This window comes from Larus michahellis, chromosome 3, assembly GCF_964199755.1.
Source record: "Larus michahellis chromosome 3, bLarMic1.1, whole genome shotgun sequence".
Taxonomy (NCBI): domain Eukaryota; kingdom Metazoa; phylum Chordata; class Aves; order Charadriiformes; family Laridae; genus Larus; species Larus michahellis.
In genome coordinates, this window is record NC_133898.1 from 91616698 (window position 1) to 91636742 (window position 20045).

Below are 20045 nucleotides of genomic sequence, written 5' to 3' on the forward strand. Positions count from 1 at the left end.
GATGGGGTGAAAGCTGCCCATGAGAAGGAGAGAGCAGCCCTGTGCGTTGCATCCTCTCCAGCAGACTCACGAAGGCCTCCTGGCCCCTGCCAGCCAGGCTCCAGCGGGATTTGTCTCACTCGACCAAGGTCTGCAAAGATTAGCTGTATACTGGAGCTGAGCACCCAAGGGTATTGGTATGAACAGGAGAAAGGAATAAGCCCTTCCAGAGGCTGATTCATGCATCCCGAAGTAGGAATTTAAGATTCATCGCCAGGATGAATCACAGGCAATGTTACCTGCTTTTCCCCACCGACCATTGCACGAAGTCTGCGATATGGACAGGAGATGTTTCCCCACTTCAGAATTGGTTGTTTGAGGCAGCCCAACAGCTTTAAGCCATATCCTCAGCTGTGGAGAACCTAAGAGCTCAAGTCACATTTCGAAGGATTTTTAATTCCTGCGGCCTCTGTACTTCTGTTTGCTGCGGATGATCTGCCTTGCCTTGCCTTTAATGGCAAATGATCAGATATTTCTCTGAAGAAACTGTTTTTATTTAAGTGCCATGAACAGAGGAAGCTTTTTCCTTACCCAAAATTTGAAACTTCTTTTTTCATCCAGAATGCTGCCCAAAGAGGTTGTCTGTCTCGTAGCCTTCTCCTGAGGCCATGCTACAGTTTGCTCCACTTGCTGTTTCCAGACTCTAGCTTCTTGTCGTCTTTTTACCTATGACCCACAGCCCCAGAGTATGCCATCAAATATTTGCATTAAGACCTCCACAGTATGTGCCCTGACTGTCACATTAGCCCATAATCTGGGGCATCTCTTTGGTCAGCTACCACTGGGTAAAGGGGTATTTAATCACCACCTCTTTCAGCCCTCATAGAAAGCTGTTGCTATCTCTCTAGTGGTTTCAGTGAGGTTTTAGGGTCAGCCAGGCTCACTAGAAACCATTCAAACTTCCTCATAACAGTAAATACCAAATCCTTTCATAGAATCATAAGGTTGGAAGGGACCTCTGGAGATCATCTAGTCCAACCCCCCTGCCAGAGCAGGGTCACCTAGAGCAGGTTGCACAGGAACACGTCCAGGTGGGTTTGGAATGTCTCCAGAGACGGAGACTCCACCACCTCTCTGGGCGGCCTGTTCCAGTGCTCTGCCACCCTCAAAGTAAAGAAGTTCCTCCTCATGTTTAGGTGGAACTTCCTATGCTCAAGTTTGTGCCCATTACCTCTTGTCCTGTCCCCGGGCACCACTGAAAGGAACTTTACGGAGTTCTTGGTGTCGGCGATGTTGCAGCATATTTAAGTTTTGTGCGTAACCACACTAGCACATAATATTATTTTTGTAGCCCTTCCACCTCTTCAATCCAGCCCTTCCTTTGTTTGTCATGCTTACCTGTTCTGTGATGCTTAAACATGGAAAGAAACCTCCTTACGTCAGGGACCTGTCAGTCAGTTAAAGTCTCTAAAGTGCTACGCACTCTTAACAGGGCTGTATTAATAATGAATCACATTTGCTTGGCAGACGGAAAATACTTGTTTGCATTTTCCCTCCTGCATATCAGATCAGGTAGGGACTCGCTACACCCAAAGGGCAAAAAGCCACTACAACCACGGCAATCTCAGCTGCTGTAGCCCACCTGTGACAGGAAGGACAGGACTGACCTCCTGCCCATTAGCAGTAAGATTTTGTTGCAGCGGCCTCGCCATAGCTGCAGGCAAAGTGAATCACCAAGCCATTAAAATGGACACGGGGGCCCAACATCCAGTGGTACCGTGGTGGTACTTAGATACTCAAGTTTCATTACATCAAAGGCTAGGCCAGACAGTGATTGGCACGGATGTTTTTCCTGAGGTAAGACAACCCCTATTCCCTTCCTTTCACTTAGGCACTTTAAAGAACTCAGGCAAGAGCTCACTGCAAAGACAGGTGGGTGAGGAAACAGAGGGGTTATTGACTTTTAAAGTAGCTCCTTGCCTCTGTAGGATTAAGGAAGTTGGGTAGGTAGATAGTCACTTTGTCTCTCTCATCATTTTCATCTTCTCCTGAGCACTGTCGTTTTTCCCCCTCATTTCAGCTCTTATCCCAACACACTGTCCATCAGTCTCCTCGGACAATGGTCCGCTGACATGGCAAACACAGAGAGAAGGAAGACAACAAGCAAAATCAGCCTCCCTGCAATATGGCCAGAGGCACCCTTGCCCTTCCTCTCCATCACCATGACCCAGCGCACCCCAAGCTTCAGTGCAAGTGGGGGACAGGTGGTAGAGCCACAGTCAGGACCAGGGCAGTGTCCCCAGGGAACAGGGCTGAGAGGGTTCGTCCTATCACCTCAATGGAAAAGAGTGGGGTGCATAGCTGAACATGGCTATGCCTGGGAAACGTACACCTTCCCTCTGGGTCTGATGGCAACAAGAGTTTTCCATTGACTTTATTAAGAACAATGACAGACTTTTCCTCCATTCATTGCACTTACTGGCATTTCTATTTCTGTTGCAATCTTAGACTACCTTGTCTGTTCATGTTTGGGACCCACCCAGTGCTTCTGTTGCCAGTTACCCATTCTCCATTACACATATTGGTTTTCCTTTAGTTCAAGTCATTTCTATTTCATGATAGAACTACTAATTTTTTGTTTAGCAGCTGTCTTCTCTTTGTGTCACCTTTTTATGCACATCATGGGCCAGTTGCCCACTGTCCCCAGAGCAGTGGTTTGAGTAACCCGAGTGGGTAACTCCTCTTATGGGTGGAGAGGATTCCAAAAGAGCTGAGACAGACAAGCAACTGCAATGAGCCTGCTATGGGCTTTGGACACCCCACCTTTGAGTCTTGGATTTCCTCCTGCCATCCACTACCTTCAGAAGCTCAACAACCTGCCTGCTGCCAGCTCTCCTCCTGTATCTCCTCAACCTGCTGGTCACACGGTATGGGAGCTCTTGGATGCAGCAACTTCATGAAAATCGGAGGAGTCACCATGTGGTTTTAGCCAGACACTGGGTGCTGCCCGGCTGCAGCTCAGCTGACTCCCGCCCACATTTCATCAGTGTCACATCTCCTTTGGCATTGCCCACCATCACGCACAATTTCTACAGTGTGTACAAGCGCACGCTGTGAGCAGAATATAAACTCTATGTCCCTGCACGTTTGCTATAGCTTTAGGACTCACCCTTCTGTGTACTAGCAAGAGATTAAAAAATGGACATGAAATATAAAGATGTGAAAACTCCCATCTGATGCAGAAAGAAAATTTAATATCTGCCTGCTCTTTCAGCCCCTGAAACATCCTGAAAATCGACTGACCTTGCAGTGTGTGTGGAAGTTAACAAACAGAGGCTTTGCTTGCCCAGGGATGGAAGGGAGCTCTCAAGTATGGCTTCTCAGCCGTGGATTCCTGTCCTCGTCTTCCAGAGGTACAAACCCAACACTGCTGGTAGCTGCATCTTAGCTGATGGTAGCTGCTGTGGCAAAACACTCTGGGTAATATTTTTCATATTATTTTTCCCTCTCATAGATCCCAAGACTGTATTTGCCTTTTCTTAATTATGGCTTTTCATTAACTACTCATCCTTATTTCTTCATGAGTGATTACCCTAGGTTCTTTCCCTGCACTCCTCTTGTCCAGTCGTGGATACCCTGTTTTGTATTTCCATTTGTAATTCTCCGAACTGTGCTGTGCTTATACTTGTTACATTTCATTCCTTCCTGACAGCTCCTCTAATTCATCCAGGTCATTGCAGTAGCTCTTAGATTATTAATTACTGTCCCCAAGCATTGGGTCATCTCTGAACTAATATTTCTCCTGTTCCTTCCTGCAGATTTCTCTTAAATGTATTAAGAAACACTAAGCTTCTGAGAGATGTGAGGGGAGGCTTGTCCTTAGGTGGGGATGGGGTGTGGGGAAGGCAGAGGCGGGTAAGCGATGTTAAGAGGTGAGAGACCTGAAGTGCATAACGCAATCTGATGTACGGGTCAGTGAAAGCCACTTTCACACAGGTAGGAAAGAAAAGACAAACAGGCACATCACCAAGAGATACAGCAGGTTGCATATGGAAAGGGATGGGAAAGAGAGTCCACCAACATTTTCCTGATCCTTCCATAAAAATATACTTCCCTGGCTTAACAAGAAAAAAAAGTGTTGAAAGAGCTGCTGGTTTGTGAGAGGTAGGTCTGGTCAGCCTTGGTTTTGCATGGTGCCAGAGGGTCCCTAACCACAGGATGGAGGGGACACTCCAGGGTGGGGACACAGCCAGGAGATGCAGTGGAGGGTGGGACAAAGCATGGCTCCCACGGGAGAGCAGGAGAGGCTGGGCCAGGGAGCGGTGATGGTGGCTCACAGTGAGATGGTCTCAGCCTGCCCAACGCACGGCCACAGCCGCAGCCCCTGTTCTGCTGTCAGCCCTGCTGCAGCCATTGCAGGCAGCCATCGTCACTGCTCTCTCCTTCGCTTAACACCCCGCTTTGGTTTTCATGTGAAGCCGGACACTGGCCACCCAAGACCTTCTGAATTACTGCCCTTTGCCGTGAGTAACCCTGCTCTTCTGCTGTGTAAAGCCATTTCCTTTCTTGTCACATAAATTTTCTGTAAGGGTCATGCAAAAGCAACCACAAGAGAGACCCAGGAAAATATGGCTTTAGAATTTGAGGGAAGACGTGGAGAGAACTGCAGTCAGCTTGGCATGTGTGCTTAGAAAGGCAGTTGGAGAAAAGAACAAAAGCCTCAAGGTGCAAAAAAGGTTAAGACAGAAAAGAAGCAACGAAGCATGGAGACACATTACTGTTCTCCGAGAGCATTTTGAGTGCGTGCACACCCTTGCCCAATTGTTCAAGCTACCAGTTTTGTTGTGCCCTCAGTACCCTCCCAGCTTAGGGGCATCAGCTGGGAACAAAATCACTGCAAAAGAACTGAGAATGTTTCTTCAACCTGGGGGCACCGTACCAGCAGGGAGCACATGAATGGATCAACATGACAGGAGGTCTTCTAAGTGTTTGCAGCAAATCCAGCCCAAAGCACCCAAGAAACAAGTCTTCAGGGTATAAAAAAGGTGCGAACAGCCTCTTGCTGCCCTCAGGGCCCCCTGGAGCCAACTGCCTCCATTCTCCCAAAGTGAACAGTGTCATCCCCAAACAGGCCGTACTGTCCCCAGCAGAGATATAGCCAACAAGAGACATTGCTGCCTTGGCTTGCCTGCCTCAATGGCTCCACTCACCAGTGCGTTAGTCTATTTTTAAAGGCAATTTTCAGTTCTAGCCCTTAAAAATAAGGGCTGCAGAGCAAATATCACCTGTCTTCTTCCCCTGGGACCCATCTGCCTGGGACATCCTCTGGAGGAGGCACTTGCAGGTTCTGCAGAGGACGAGCTGAACCCTACATGGTACAGATTGTCAGTGGTGAAAGAGTTCTGGGAGCCACAAAGAGGTACATGCAGAAGAGTAAATGTTGATGTAGTGACATCTCTGGAGTTGGGTAACTGCAGCTTCTGCTTAAATGGACTAAACGCTGCAGGGCCCTTTTAGAAAAGATTATGGTAATTTATATATGCTCAGTGCATGATGGGACTTGTGCCCCACCAGAGGTTAGAGTTTTAGTTGCACAGTAGAGGTTTCACATCTTTCCAGACGTAAGCTGCAGCCTGGCTGTGCTGAAGGACGGGATGAAGCACGTCTGGCTCTTGCCGTAACCTTGCCCAGGATTGCACAGAGATGACGGGTCCAGAAATGTTTAGGCTTCATGTCATCCTGGGGGCTGTTGCAGGGGTCACTTACCAGTGATGCCCTGGAAATGGTGGTCTAAGCCCTGCTTCTGCTTGCTTTCTGCTGCACTTTTGGGGATGGAGAGGAATGGTGCTGGTCAAACGGCATGTCCTTTACCCGGGGCAGGACAGTGAATGCTTATTGTGGAGGGGACACGTAGATCGGTGCTACAAAAGGGAGCAGCTTGCTGCGCACTGAAGGTTTACAGTGCTGGAATGTGCAACACCTGGTTGTGACCTTTGCAGCCATCTCAGGGTGGTGGTAGCCAAGTTTCCTGATTACTCTATTGAGTGTTCAAAGATACTTGAGAGTACACCGCCTCTATACATTACCTGCGCCGTGACAGTACCTGAATGCCTGAGCCAGGTGGTGCTGTGTGGCCTGGCACAAACACTGAGTCAGAGACATTTCTTGCTCGGAGGAGCTGATGCAAGAGCCACCGTTTTGGTCATCGCTAGGGCTGCTATCTCTAAAGAGGAACTAGAGCCAAAACCCTGATTCATCTTCTGAGCTATGCGTGAACGCTCAGCTTCAAGCGCATGCTTGAGTCTTACACAAACCATCTGAGAGCAATCAGGCTGTGAATCTACTGCACAAGAAGAAACCTTGTGTTTAGTTATATATAGGGTCTCCATGACTAGAAATAGACTTGTTCTTTCCTGACTGAAGGAGAGAAGAAGATACAAGACAGACCTATTTGCTGCCTCGTAAACTTCATATTCAACCTTTTCCTTTCACACTGACACAATAACTGTATGTCTGTTCTCCTGCCTCACTGTGAAGGCTGTGGTTAGGTCTTTGCCTAGCTTCTTAAATGTCCGACTTTCCCATCTCTGCCAAGGGATGCGGCAAGAGACTCCTGTCTGCCATGGAGACCATCCCCGGTCTCATGTATCAAGATGAGACCCTTCTGCGTGCTGCTGCAAGGAAACTTCCCCAGCCTAGGGAGTGCCTGGGGGTCCCTGGAGCCATCGCTCTGCTCTGCTCCTAGGTCAGTGCTCCAGGGCAGCCCCTGGACAGTGTAAAACTCTGCGCTGCCAGCCCCACTAGACCCATCGCCTGGCTCCCGGGACTGCGGCGTGGTGGTGCACCCGGGTCCCATCTGAAGTGTGACTCACTCCACTGCCACCTGGTCGTAGAGCTGCAAATGATGGTCTAAGGCCCAGGACTTGACTTCCTTTGGCAAGTTTTTGTCACGGAATAACAGAATGATAGGGGTTGGAAGGGACCTTCAGGGATCATCTAGTCCAACCTCCTGCCAAAGCAGGTTCACCCAGAGCAGGTTGCACAGGAACGCATCCAGGTGGGTTTTAAATATCTCCAGAGAAGGAGACTCCACCAACTCTCTGGGCAGCCTGTTCCAATGCTCTGCCACCCTCAAAGTAAAGAAGTTTTTCCTCATGTTGAGATGGAATTTCCTGTGTTCCAGTTTGTGCCTGTTGTCCTGTCACGGGGCACCACTGAGAAGAGTCTGGCCCCATCCTCTTGACACCCACCCTTTAGATGTTTATAAGCACTGATGAGATCCCCTCTCAGTCTTCTCTTCTCCAGGCTAAACAGACCCAGGTCTCTCAGCCTTTCCCCATAAGAGAGGTGCTCCACTCCCTTGATCATCTTTGTAGCCCTCCGCCGGACTCTCTCCAGCAGTTCCCTGTCCTTCTTGAAGTGGGGGGCCCAGAAATGGACACAGTACTCCAGATGTGGCCTCATCCTGTGCCTCGGTTTACCCCTCCATTACATGGGGATGATCACACCTGCCTGCCTCGCAGGCTGGAAAATGTTATCTTCAAGGCTTCAGATGGGAGATGTTGTAAATGTCAGCTCTAATCATTTATATGTCACAAGCTGAAAATACACTTTTGCGTGTTCCCACCAGGAAAAGTGGCATTCGGGGAGTTAGTCTGGCATCTCTGCTGCACTGCTGCACTCCTCTCCTTCCCATTGCACCGATGCAACCGAGGGTGAAACTCAGCAAGGGGAGTTTAACAGTGAATTAAAGTGTAGAAGGCAAGGGAAGGCAGCTGAGGCTGCAGCACAGCCGATATGCAAGAGCCAGAATTACCCAGGCTGGTGGATAATGAGTTGTCAGGATTATATGTGGCAGCAGAACGGCTAGATTTGAAGTGGAATTATTGGACTGATTATGGGCAAGTTCTTGTATCTACATCCTGCCGGAGTGCAAATAATGAGCAGCAAACAAGGCGAGAGGCACACCAAGCCAGGAGAACAGGGAGACAAAGTATTATCTGCCAGAGAGAGACACAAATTGAAAAAAGGGAGTCATTAACAGAAGGAGATAAATCTGCGGAGGGGGGAGAGTGACAAGAAAGAGAGAGGTTTTTGCCGTGCAATGGGAAGTACTCATTTTTTAATGCTATGTATCCCTAATGAGCAGTATTAAGACACCTGGGTGCTGCGGTATATCTGAGACTGTATGTGTCATGCCATGATGCTGCTGCATGTACCTTCCCTGGTCTGACACGTGTGTGCCTCCTGGTCCGTATGTGCTGCTCTGAGCGCGGTGTATCCCTGCAAGTGATGGACTACTTTCATCAGTCTGCACTAAATGTTGAGAATTAGCGGAGCTATGAGCCATATTTCATGTTAGGTTACAGGGGAAAACAGTAGGAGATAGGATTTATACTCTCTGTATAAATGAACTTCATAAGATTTTCTTCACGAGGGAAAAAGGAATTGTGTCTGATAAAAGTTCGGCACACACACAAAAAAACCGCAACGTTTCTAAAGTGGGAAAAAAACAACTTTTGTTATCGCGGGTGATTAATTGAATTGATGCGTAACTGGTGTTCCAGAGCAATGGAGATTAGAAACAGTGACAGAGTACGCCACTATGCCCCAGTGGTCCCAATTCTGCTATTACCTGAAATTACAGTCCAAAGCGGACTGACTTGTGTGCCCCACAAATTCATAAAAATTCAAGAGCCACTCTCACCAGTCTACTTTTGATAAATTCTTTTTGATTCAATAACCTTTCTTAATGGAATTTTTCTCTCTCTTCCTCTCTTTTCTTTTACCCTTTTTTTTTTTCTTTCCACTTTGGTCCCCACATTTATTATTCCCTCCCACTCTCCTCCGTGGGAGTGCAGACCTCTGACTAAACATCCATGTTGTAATCTGTACAGGAATTTACTGATGGTGCATGACAGAAGGGACTTAAAGAAAATTATGCATTTCTCAGATGTACCCTAGGGCACACAAATCAAAGTCTCCCCTGAACACTATATAGTAAAACTGAAAGTAGCTACACTTTATATGGAAATTAGATGATCCTAGGACATAATACAACTAAACATATATCAAAACACAGTGACAATGAACGCAGAAACTGCTTTTTCTTTAGTGAGGATATAAACCTCTATTTTGTTTTATTTCTCCTAATGTATGTCTTTTTCTCAGGTGATGAGAAAAAAGACCCGCTAGGAATACACATTGACCGGACAGGCTCCAGAGCTCGTGATTCTTTTTTCATTTTTATTTTGCTTATAGGCCACCTTCATTTTTTTCACCACTTTAAGAAGGGTATTTAGAATAGGTCAAACAATAGCAAATAGCTTGATCTCCTACGGAATGGACTCAACCAGAAAGGGAAAAGCATAATTGCGGGGGGCAATATTTCACGGTACTTCTAGGGCAGGGGGGATGCAAGGGAACTTATCTAATTTTGCTTTCTTTCTCCCTGCTTTCTTGCTTGTTTTACAACAAAAGGAAAAAAGTAAAGCGTGACAATGTGATATCTTGTAGGTAATGCCTGCTGCTTTTCCTCACACTAGTTCCTTCCCAGGGGATGAACCATCAGTGGCAGAGCCCTTCCAGCTGCTATTGTCGGCGGCTGTGCAAAAGCAGCTGCCACATGCAGGTTCACTGCAGCTGGGACATAGATCCTACAACATCTGGGATTGTGTCACTTCCCTCCAGGGCTTCTGCGGACCTTTCATACTCCATTTTTTCGATGAAATGGAGAGTGGAGGCTGGAGAGATCCATATATTGTGCACTGAAATGAGACGAAGAGGGACAAAGAAGATGCGATGCCAAAACCAAAGAGAAAAGCAGAATAGATATAAGGAAGATCATGTTTATTCCACTGGTATTCCTTGTTCAGCATTCCAAGAATTAACTTTCTGCAATGCTTTGTATTTTCGTGCTATAGCATGAGAAATCAGCTCATTTTGAGGCAGCACAAGAAAAAAAAAAGAGATGCCAAAGTTCAGCATCCCTTGGGGCTCTCAGTTTTGATGAGCTGACGGATTAGCCCCAGCCCTTTCCCACTTCCATAGGTGTGTGGGATCAGATTGCAGCTTGCGGCACATCTCAACGGAGTGCGGTGACACAGGTCAGCTCATCCCCGAATGCAACAGGACACCAAAATAGAAGCAGGAAAGAGCAAATAGCCAGAACACAGAGCATGTCAGTGGAGCAGGTACAGGTTCAAGGTTCTGTTCTGTGACAGCCTTTCTGTGGGCAAGTCTATTAGTTGCTCTGTACCTCATTTACATATTCATAAATTCAAAATGAAACTAGTTTCCTGTCTCACAGGACCACTATGAAAGGTAAATTATATTAAATATTGTAACCTACTCTAGTACTGTGATACCAGAGGCTATATAAGTACTGAAGAGAAAAGGAGGGAAATGTCATACGCAGTTTTCCTTTATGGTAGAAGAAGAGCAGACGGTGATGTCAGCCTTTAAAATACCAACGTGACACTGGAAAAAACCCACTTGTGTGTTTCCCCAAAATACACAGAGGCCTCAAGAAGTGGGAATCAATTGAAGGCCCAACTGGAACAAGGAAATCACTGGGACATCACTATCTAACTGCCTGGTGCTTGTATATATCATGGAGACATGCTTCCATGTGGTGCAGGTGATGGTGGTGGGTGAATCCCTGCTCCAGGGGTGGCTGTTGACCAAGGCTGGGGATTATCCCCCTTTACTCATTAGACCACATAGAATACTGCTTCCAGTTTTGAGCTCCCTGACACATGGGGAAGGCACCAGTAAATAGGGATAAATTCAGCAGAGGGCCTGCAAGATGGTGGAAGGCACTTGCCCCACGAGGAGGTGCTGAAACAGCTGGGCTTGTTCAGAGGTGACTTGGGGGGCATGTAACAGCTGCCTACCACCTGCAAGGAGGCCATCACAATGTGTCCTGGGGTCCCTTCCCACCTCCTGAGGTCCTTCTCCACCTGAATGACTCCACCAGTCAAAATATCTGTATCTTTCTTAACCTTAAAGAAAGAGAGGCATAGTCATCTGCTGTGGAAAGATATTCCTTTATGTTTAAAAAGGTAGCGTATATAGATATAACATCTGGAAAAAGCCCTGCCACTACACAGTATCTTGTAAACATGTGAGCATATGGAACAAGACCTGTTCACTGCCTGGGTCATATTTCTCAGCGGATGTTGTCTCTTAATTTCTTTTACATGGCAGATGAGAAGATGTTTCCCCTTCAGTAACACACACATTTTTAACAGACATCACAGGCGCCACTGAGAAATAAGTTTCCTGCCTTGTTTTTTCCTTCCTGTTTTGAACAATATATAAACTGTCTTACTAAAGACAGAAAAAGGGCTCAGAGTTAAAAATGCCCCTATTTACAGCAATACCTCAATACTGCTGGCATTACAAGGTTATCATTCATGCAACCAACAGTAGTAAGAAATCAAGGTGATAAAGGAGGAACTGGAGATTATGCTTCCGCTAATAAAAAAAAGGAAAATACAGGTACTGCAGCAAGTCCCTGGCTGCCCCTCCTGTCTGCCCACCAGCTGTGTGCAGGTGTTTCTGCTGGGCTGAGGGAGAGGCATGGTGACAGAGGAACCCGCTTCTCTGCACGGAATGGCCAGTGTGTGTGTCCATCCTGGGGTGACCAGCCCATACAAACCTGCGTGAGCTCAACTCCGGCAGCAACGCGTGGCTCCTTGCAGCCCCCTGCCCTCTGCTGCTGGCTCTCCCGGCCCCACCGGGAGCATTAGCATTGTTATAGCACACAAAGACACAGCCCTGGCTTCTCTATGGCTCACACAGAATGTTAATTACAACATTTTGGCAATTCCCTTCTCACTTCACAGGCACAGTGCCCACCATACGCTGACTTTGGGTAGATACCTTACCCTTTGGGGGCTTCTGAAGTATCCTTCTGTGTATCTAAGACTTGCTCATGACACAGATGTCTGGGGAGGATTCACCCATGAATCTCCAGGCAGAGGCACGTAAAGGGTTGTTATTTGTCACTTCTTTTCATGCGAAAATGACTGTGCAGCAGTGCGGACAAAATCCCAGCTCAGCACCTGAAGGATAGCTGACGCTATCCTGCACCTGTATCAGCTGCAAATGCTTTAGTATCCTGTGGGATAAAAACATACGAGGGGTACGGTTACAGTGTTCGTTGCGCAGGCTAGATGTAGCCAGGCAGTATATCATCCTTACAGACAATGGCCAGCTCTGAGACAGGCTATCTTCATGTTAAACAGCACTCTTGATTACAGCAGTTGAAACTCAGCCAGTTGCTTCCCAAAGAGCAAAGCATGGCAGATGCCTTCACCATCGTGACCTGTCGCATGAAGATTTATAAGCCATGAGGATGCAAACCATTCAGCTCTCCTGCTTGGCCAACAAAATAAACTCCTTGCCATTTGTTGGGAAAGTAAGGCCGTAATTCTGCAGTGGTACAGCCACCGCAGCTGCTCAGAGACGTAGAGCCCGTCACATGCTTCTCCACTGGCACCGCAACGCCAGCAACTCTCTCCTCCCATGAGCAAGTATTTGGGGAGGGTCACGGGCTGCAAGGAGTGCATGGTGCTTGCCAGCTGAATCCCAGCAGCTGGTACAGAGAAGATGGATGGGAGGGCAGAGGGAGCTAACTTCACCAGGAAACACGACCGGTTACCTTTGGGACGGAGACCTTTGCTACAGAAGAGAAAATTATAGCAAGAACAAGGAGTGGAAGAGGATCCTGGATAAAATTCAACTGGAATAAGGCATACCTCTGACTGAGAAATGGGGAAATAGATCAGGAAAAGAGCACAGCAGGAAGGAATAAAGTTTAGAGAAGATGTAAGGGTTTGCTTAAGGTAGGCAAGGAAAGATGAAGGAGATATAAAGGGGAATGGAGAATTTGGGTAGCAGCTAGAAGGCAAACAGGAAGACTGGCGAAGGGGTAAATAAAGTCAAGAAAAAGGAGCCAAAGAGAGGGCAGGAAGAAACAGGAGCAAAGATGTTGCTGCAGCAAGTTTGCACAGGCTCTTGTGATGATGGTTACCTGGGTGCCTGTGTGCCCTGCTCCCCACCTCCTCCAGGCTGGGACCACTGTACAGATGCCCACGTCGGCCCTGCCCGAAGCCAGCAGAGCCCCGCAGGACTCACAGGCTGTGCAGCACATCTTCCTTGCCTCACATTTGTACCTCAGCAGTAAAACCTGCTTACAGATTGGTAGCCATGTGCTGTAGAGTCCAGGAGCTAGTGCCTGAAAGGCAATTATTTACCTAATGTTCATAAATTATCATCTAACTTCTGGAGTCATCTGTCTCTTCAGTCTCTGGCAAGCTGCTGTCTGTCCTTTCCTTTTCTTTTCTTTTTTTTTTTTTCTTCCAGTGGATGCAAGATAGCATGGAGCTGTTGATGTGTTTAGTACAGGTTTATCTTGAAGACATCTGCTTATGCCAAGGGAATAGTATGAACTCCCAGTGACCTGTAGAGCCTGCATTCCTAATTAGCGGAAAAATATTCCGTAATCAGGGTATTGCCATTTCAATGGAGTCTAAAGATAGAAAGGTTACGTTCTTGTCTGGGGTCACGAATAATAATTTCTGACTATATAGCTTCATTTTGACCTAGAGTTAACCAGGTGCAAAGCTGGTAAGCAGCGGGACCAGATTACGCTGTCTCACAGAGTACATCTACCCTGAGGGCTTGCCTTATGTTTTTACTCACATTTTTGCTTCCAACCTCTAACAAACATGTACAAACCCTTTAAGCATGACTGGGTAAGTGCTTTGAAACAATGCCCGCTTTTACGGCTGCTTTGCTGCAGGCCATCATCCCTGAGAAGGTGCAATAAGCACAAAGAGCTGAGCACGTGCCCTCCAGCATCCACACGCCATCCCCAGCACCTGCCAGCCCTTCTTGCCACTCACTCCCCATTCGCCTCCTACCCACCTGCCTTTTTATTTTATTTCTTTTTGCATTTGCCTTCTGCTCACCTGCCTTTTTATATTCTCCGGAGCAGCATTCAGCTCCCAGAGCCACCCAGACTCCTCCGTCCACCGCACCACCTCTCCCCAGTGAGGGGTCAGAAACTGGTTTCTCTCCTGTTGACCCCCCTCCAGTAAGGAGTTTGGGCAGGAGCAGTCCTGCTTGCAACAGGGAACCATTCCCGGAGCTTTTGGGGTTACTGAGTGTGGTGGCAGCATTTTGGTTTGGAGTTTGGTGATGTTGATTGTAGCTTCCCCAAAGAAGGGCTTGGCTATCCCTGGTTTTAATATCCTATGGGTGTCTTCCGTGGTGCAAATGTAGCCACAAATGCACAGCTCCGAGGAGTGAGGGGAAACGCAAAGGTGATATACCATAATCCACCACTGGGATACATCATAGCTGGATGGATAGCATGTGTAGGAGAAAAAAAAGATGGCCATAGACAGTAACAGAGCTGCTCATCCAAATTGCAAGCTGCTCTGGAGGTTCTAACGCTCTGCCTTGTCCTCTCTTCTTCTCCCCCAGCCTTCTCCCTGGCTGGTAAATCCACCACTACACCTCTACACTGGAGAACATCAAAAACCGTAAATCACTGTAACTACGCCTCGTTCCATCCGCTGACTGAGTTGTTTCAGGCATGAAGGTAGGTTAGAACATTTCTCATACGGCTAAGTGTAACTTCGTAGCTGGGGAAAGATGTGCCGCCCTGATTTTATGCTTTTGCTAGAGGGTGTCTCCCCACCTTCAGAACATCTATTGCACAGCAGGGACTGAGAATCAGATTGAGTTTGCGTAACGGATCTATGCAGCTTCTCTATGGAGCAGGCACGTAAAGCTGAGAGCAGTGCGTGGTTTGGGTGGCTGTGGGGATGGCCTCCCCGAGTGGAAAGCAGTGGCACAGAAACCGTCAGGAAGAGTCCTCCCAACACAAGAACCGTTTCCAGGAATTTGTGTGTTGCTGCTGTGGAAATGATAATTACAGTTCAATTAACACGTGAAGATGAGTTTCTTCTCTTTGCCAGCAGTCAGGCTCCCTGATGTCGCTCTGCAGGAATTCTGCTGGGGATTAATAACTAGAATGACATGGTCTCAGATAGGTGTGCCTCTGCCCAGCCTCCTCCCCTCAGCTACGCGCAGTCAGAAGTCTGTGAAATCCTGCTGGGAGCCCCTGAGAAATGTTCATGCTTACTTCCGAAAAAGTATAAAATCTATTCTGAAAGAAGAATTTGTGGGTGAAATAAGTCACATTGTGAAAAATACCATTGGCCACCTCCAGGAAATCCACAATGACTCTTCCTGTGTCCCGGATCTGTCTCTTTCGGGCATGTTCCCTTACAGAGGGCATACGTTCGTGGATGCTCACCGTTATCTTTGTTGTTTTATTTGCACAGGGGACCAGTGTCAATATTCCATGGTTCAGGTTGGCTAGAGGACAGGGAAGCAGTGATGGCAGACTTAGTTCTTTCAGGAGTAGTGTCCAAACAGTGATTATTCAAGCTGAATAATTCAGAAAGTTTTCAGATAATCTTAGCTGAGGCCCTGACCTTCCCAAGACAATGCTCATACTTCATTTTTCGCTTGCGCAGTCACACTGAATTCAACAGGAGAAGGGCAGCACATTTAAACCTAAGCCTATCATAAATCACCTTTCTGCATCAGGGCCTCAATCGCAGTCTGTTCATAGATATTCCATGGGGGAAAAAAAAAAGTAAATAAGTTTGCTTTGGACCCACTTAAATTCCATTTGCGTTCATTTTCTGTGACAGTTTGGGAAATAGACCTTCAGTAACAAACCAAGCCAAACCAAAAAAAAAAAAAAAAAAAGCACAAGAAAACAGTTTTTAAAACCACGTATGTAAGTTCTTGTGAAAACCCAGTTGTATGTTTGCATAAACAGGGATTCAGCCTCGGCATTTGCACAGTGTTCCTGTCAGGAAACAGAAACGATGCATACGATTTATCAGAGCACCCACAGCTACGTACTGTGGATATTTGCTTTCAATCCAGAGTTAAAGATTAGAAAAGGTATCTGTTGAATTCATTTGAATAACAAATAGACCGGGGAATCACAATCTGTCCTCAGCTATTCAATGGAAGAAAAACGCTAATTCATTGAATATATTAGTCTCTCAATTCTGGTAATCATTAGAGCAGAGTTAGAGATTTGAAAACAATAATTTCAGGAGCTGTACGTAATTTCTATGAGCAAGTGATGAGTGATGTTAGTGTACGTACTTCTTGGTTTCTGGCTCAGCCACGAGCAGTTCGTAACAAATCCTCCCCGCTGGCCGTTCAGCGCCTGCCTGCCTGCGCTCAGCCAAGCACAGGTATAAGGATTTCTAAGATCAAAGCAAGAGTTAGCGACATGATTCATGTGGCATTAGATTTTTGACCGCTGCTTTGTACTTCACAAATGACAGTTACGAAACTTAGTCACCTACAACGTTTGCAAATGAGTTTCAGCAACCGTTTGAACAGTCGAGCTGATTTGTACCGTGAGTACAGACAGGAAGGAAATCTTGGACATTTTCATTTTGCATGAAAGCATGAATGAAAGGACTTCAAGGACAACTGGTAGAAACAAGCAAAAGCACTTTTGGGAGAGGAGAGACAACACTGGAGATGTGTCAGCAGCTGGTATTCCCACGATGTTCAATTTTTGCAGAATTTGGTCAGAAATTAAGGCAGGTTTTGCAACCCTCCTAATCAGGCAGCTTTTCCCTGGAGTGTCCATCCCTTTGGCAGCCCCTGCGAGGAGTTGCCGGGCTCCCAGGCTCCGGCACCCTCACCTGCCGGAGAGGTCCCGGGAGCATCGGGCTCCTGCAGCCCCACCAAGGGCAATGGGCTCCCGGGCTCTCCCAGCGGGGACCGGGGGCTGCGGCCTCCCCCATCCACAGCCTTGGAATTTGGAGAACGGGGTGGCAATTCTGGCTCACAGAGAGGATTTAGGAAATACTCGTTCTTCACTCAGAAGCCATTTCACCAACACAAGTCAGAAGCAGCTGGATGCCTACAGAAAAATCTGGAAGACCAGCATTACATGTGGAAAGAAGAGGACAGAGCACTAAGAGAGATGGCGGATTGCCATTTTGTACTCACCCAATTAATGTGCTCCTTCCTCCATTTGCTCACTTTGTCTTTCCAGGCTTCATAATCTCCGGTGAACAGATCAAGGGGTGGAGCTGAACTGGCAACTGTCACCTTATCACATCGCTCCTATAAACACATAGTACTAGCAGAGGCAGAAGGCACCGTCGTGCTGATCATCATCCTCTGAGTCAGCCATTTGCAAACACCTTCTCCAGGCTGTCATCTTGCCACTATGAATTCAAAATCTGAGTCAGAACCCAATTTAAACTGCTATAATTAACAGTCCCAATTTAACCAGACCTAGCGGTTTGTCATGTTGCATTCTCCGCGTACATCTGAGCATCTTGTGTTTGGGCTTCTTGCCGCTCCTCTGCTCGGCCCCTGGCGCTGCGAAGTGGCTCGTGCCCGAAGACCATCAGCGGCTTTCGGCTCCTGTTGGGGCAGAGTCCAACAGCAGCCCAATAACAAAACCCATCCCTGACGGATTCGTTTGCTTGCTAAATAGCAAAGTACCAAACGTGACGGGCTGGATGATGCTGCCTGCTCATCTATAAATACCGATGAGTAAAAAGGGGGGTGAAGCTTTGCAAGCCGTTTGTCAGTGAGACGGAGATGCCGTAGAACCGAGCAGCCCCCTGCAACCAGGGAGCTGCGGGGCAGAGCCCAGGCTGGCGAGGGAAAAGCCAGGGTGCTGCACAAGGAAAAGAGGGGTGGGAGCATCTTGATTGCTGGGGAGCCCCAGGAAACTTAGACCAGACAACAATCCTACCTAGAAGGTAACCGTATACCGAAGAGGCTAAACATGAGCACTCTTTCCCTTATCGTTTCTAAATGCTGCTGTTACCAATGAATTATTCACTCCGCAGAAGGTCTCTGGCCACTGTAGATGGCTTAGCAGTGTCCCTGCATTCGTTTTTAGGGAATTCCCTGCATTTATTTTTAGGGAATTGCAAATAGGTGACTTGCAGGCTCACTCATGTTTTCGCAGCCACAGGTGATCTCATGCCAAAACCGTGGGTGGAAACATATTTTTGAAAAAAAGTGTCTTTTAAAGATTTAGGGAGGATTTTTTTTCCTGCACTTTCTTTCCATTGCTTCCTTTCCTTTCATTTACCATCCAGTCTGAACGATGCATTTGGTCTTTTGTGTTTTAACGTTATTTTTACAGTGCTGCCTGGAGCCTTTCGCTAAGAGCTCCTGTCTCTTGACCCAAGTGCTGAGCAAGTGCAACTGGAGAACCACCCGCTGCCCAGAAGTGCTTACGACCTGCATCGACTGGGAACACCTGAAGAGATTGACTCAAATTCATAGGGCGGACCAGCAGGCGAGTTGGGATCAACTCCATGTCTCCAAATTGGATTTCGGTAGCCTATGCCCTAAACTGCACCCATTCTGCTGTCTCAACACTTCGCTGTGATTCCTCTCCATCTTGCAGCCTCCCATGGACGCCCACTGTGCATCTCCCTCTGCGAACACACCCAGTTGCGCCTGTTCCAATGGATTATTTTTTTTTAATGATACTTATGCATTGCTCTGCTTTCTTACAGAAACACCTACACGTCAAAAATTATGGAAGAGAAACCCATGACTCCCAGCAAGCTGTGTCAAACATTCACATTTTGGTGTTAATCAAATTGCAGTCTTCTCATGATGTTGTCTTTGTTATTTTAGATCAGTTTTACAGATCGCTGTATAAAGGATCATTACATGTCTCTGGAGAGAAAGAGAAATATATTTTTGATGATACATTTTTAAACGTCTACAAGTGTACATTTCCACACTGAATCAGGAAAGTACACAGCGTTCTTCAAATCAAACTCTTGTCCTTCACTAGCTATTATAAAATCCGCATATACACATAATAGACATATATATAGTATTATATATCTGCAAATACACTTAGATAAGCAGAAAAAATCCCATGCAGTTCTCATTTATACTCTCAATGACCAAGCTGAGGAATAAAAAATCTTGCCTCATCATACATTTTTCTACTTCAGTGAATTATTTTTTTTTGACATTGCAAATCTTAATTTTAAATCCAGTTTTGATGAAAAAAGTGGCTGATCATCTGCCCTGTTATTACACAAAATATATTTCTATCAAGTAGAAGGAAATATAATTTGTAAAATGATCAATTACATAATGATTATAGTGGAGAAATACATTCTCTAACACAATTTGTTAAATGGAGGAATTTAATATGAAATAGTAGATTTCCAAATTTATACAAATAACACCAGATGGTGAGTAGCTAGTTTTAATTAAATTAGGTTTGATAATTATAGCTGTTTAATTTTTAGGTTTGACTCAGATTAGAAAGAATGTATTATTTCCCTGTAAATTTATTTTTAGTTTCCTTCCAAGGCTGTGAATATTGCATTATTCGCCATGGTCTGGAGTGGCAGAGAGCTGCGGTCAGCATTCCGATGGCTCGTTTCAGCCTGCCCTGGTCCCCCTTCAGCAATTCGAAGGATGCGGCGCGCCGCGCTTGGGCTGGGACCCCCCTGACGGGAGTCAGAGGGAGTTTTGCCAATGGAAGGAGGGAGTTTCTGCCACAGCACCGAAATAGGTTTTCACAGCCCAGTCTATGGGCTGCAGCGCTGCATTTCAGCCGCTTTTGAGCAAGGGAAGAAGCCTAATGAGAATGATGTCCTTGTGGCTGTGGGATGCAGAGCGGGATGACCCGCGCTCGGCCACTTGCATTTCCGTGCTGTGCCTGCAGTGACCCATTTACACACGCACACACTTGCCCTGGCTGCAGCTCCTGTCCTGATGCATTTTCTCAGGGAGGACCGAGCAAGGTCAGTGAAAGCCTGGCCAGCCACGCACAGCAGTAATTATGAAACCTGGGATGAGCCCTGGGGTTTGTACTCCGCTCTAACACACCCTTTCTCTTCTTTCCAGAAGCTCACCTGGTCTGATCCCAACCTTGAGCTCACTGAGTCCCAGTGGCTTCATGGAGCCATGGAAATATGCTTAAAGCTACAAATGTGTCCAAGCCC

At 46.8% G+C, this 20045-nt stretch overlaps 1 long non-coding RNA gene across 8 annotated transcripts in view; it reads right to left on the reverse strand.

Moving 5' to 3' along the window:
* The window catches only part of LOC141741167 (uncharacterized), a 124363-nt gene extending 106715 nt beyond the window's left edge, over window positions 1–17648 (reverse strand). For 2 of the 8 annotated variants that reach the window (XR_012586300.1, XR_012586298.1), the window contains exon 1: window positions 17050–17274. This is a non-coding gene — a long non-coding RNA (uncharacterized LOC141741167). Of the gene's footprint in view, window positions 1–17049 lie in introns of all 8 variants that reach the window. The other 6 variants (XR_012586299.1, XR_012586303.1, XR_012586304.1 and 3 more) reach the window with 6 other exon arrangements.
* Between the last annotated feature and the right edge of the window lie 2397 nt (window positions 17649–20045).